This window comes from Glycine max, chromosome 1, assembly GCF_000004515.6.
Source record: "Glycine max cultivar Williams 82 chromosome 1, Glycine_max_v4.0, whole genome shotgun sequence".
NCBI lineage: Eukaryota > Viridiplantae > Streptophyta > Magnoliopsida > Fabales > Fabaceae > Glycine > Glycine max.
Genome location: NC_016088.4, coordinates 22,355,628 through 22,357,420, shown reverse-complemented (window position 1 = coordinate 22,357,420; position 1,793 = coordinate 22,355,628). Strand labels below are relative to the sequence as shown.

The 1,793-nt window shown below is 43.1% G+C and overlaps 1 non-coding gene across 1 annotated transcript; it reads left to right on the top strand.

Moving 5' to 3' along the window:
- Positions 1 to 1,035: 1,035 nt before the first annotated feature.
- On the top strand, positions 1,036 to 1,142 carry LOC112997927 (small nucleolar RNA R71). The gene has a single exon (XR_003262976.1). It is a non-coding gene; the product is annotated as a small nucleolar RNA R71 (small nucleolar RNA).
- Positions 1,143 to 1,793: the final 651 nt, after the last annotated feature.

Genomic DNA, 1,793 nt, shown 5'->3' with positions numbered 1-1,793 from the left:
GAGGGATGTGCTGCTTCTGCAAATCAAAATTACTAGTGGAAGATTCACCTGCATAGAAATTGTTAGGTAAATTTTTGTCATCACCTTTTTCTGGGGTAGAATGAAGTTTAGCAGGTTCATTTGCAGATGAGGAAGGTGCTACGGGTTGAGGTCCTTGACACTGCTTTCCCGACCTCAATCAAATGGCACTGACATTTTTGGGATTTTGGACAGATTGAGAACGCAGCTTTTCAGAATTCTGGGACTGTTGTTGATTTAATTGTGTTGTCAATTGTCCCATCTGATTGGTTAAGCTCTGAATGGAGGCTCTGGTCTCTTGTTGAAACTGCATGTTCTGCATGGTCATTTCCTCACAAGTTCTTCGAGGGAAGGTTGCAGAGGAGCCTCAACTGTTGGCTATTTCTGGGGCTATTGTTGTTGTTGGATTGGTGGAGGAATGTATGGTCTACTTGGGCCAGCAGCATTTTGGAAGGAAGGAGCAGGCTGCTGTTGTTGTTGTTGAGGGCTAGACCATCTGAGATTAGGGTGATTCCTCCATCCAGGGTTTATCTGTTGCTAGAGAGGTCATAATTGTTCTGTTGTGGTTGATTTTGCTGCTGAGGTTGAGGAGGTCTATTGTAAATGTTTGCAGCATAAGCTTCGGGCTGTTCAATTACTCCAGGTTGCTGCATGGAAGGGCAAAGGTCTGTATGGTGGTCAGTAGAGGAGCACAAACCACAGACCCTTGTGACAGATACAGATTTCTGGTTCAAGGCCAGCTGGGTTACCAAGTTAACCAATGCATCCAGTTTGCCTTCAAGCTTCTTAGTTTCAGATGATGCAACTGACTTTGTAGCTACCTCATGCACTCCTCTAATGACTATAGCATCATTTCTGGTGCTAAACTGCTGGGAGTTGGAAGCCATCTTCTCAATTAAATTTATGGCTTCAGTAGGAGTCATGTCTCCAAGGGCTCCACCACTGGAAGCATCTATCATACTTCTCTCCATATTACTGAGTCCTTCATAAAAATATTGGAGAAGCAGCTGCTTTGAAATTTGATGGTGAGGGCAACTGGCACATAGTTTTTTAAATCTCTCCCAGAATTCATACAGGCTCTCTCCACTGAGTTGTCTAATACCTGAGATATCCTTCCTGATGGTTGTGGTCTTGGAAGCAGGGAAAATTGTTTCTAAGAACACTCTCTTAAGGTCAACCCAGCTCGTGATGGACCTTGGAGCAAGGTAATACAACCAGTCATTTGCCACTCCCTCTAAAGAATGAGGAAAAGCCTTCAGAAATATGTGATCCTCTTGGACATCTGGGGGTTTCATGGTGGAGCAGACAATATGAAATTCTTTCAGATGTTTGTGCGGGTCTTCACCTGCAAGGCCATGAAACTTTGGAAGCAAATGGATCGGTCCAGTTTTAAGAACATATGGGACATCCTCATCAGGTTATTGGATACACAAGCTTTCGTAGGTGAAATCAGGTGCAGCCATTTCCCTTGAGTCCTCTCACGGGGTGGAGGTTGTGCCATGTTCTCAAAATGTTCAAAATCAGAATGCTCGGAATTAGAATGCTCAAAATTATAATGCTCAAAATCAGGATGTTCAAAGTCACCAATAACAGAATGCACAGATTCACCAGTAATGGAATGCTCAGGATGATCAAAAGGTATAAAATGATGCCTAGCTAATCTATGAAATGTCCTATCTATCTCAGGATCAAAGGGTTGTAAGTCAGATGGATTGCCTCTAGTCATACACTACATTCAACATGCACAACTAGTTGCCTTGTCATGTAAATAAAGG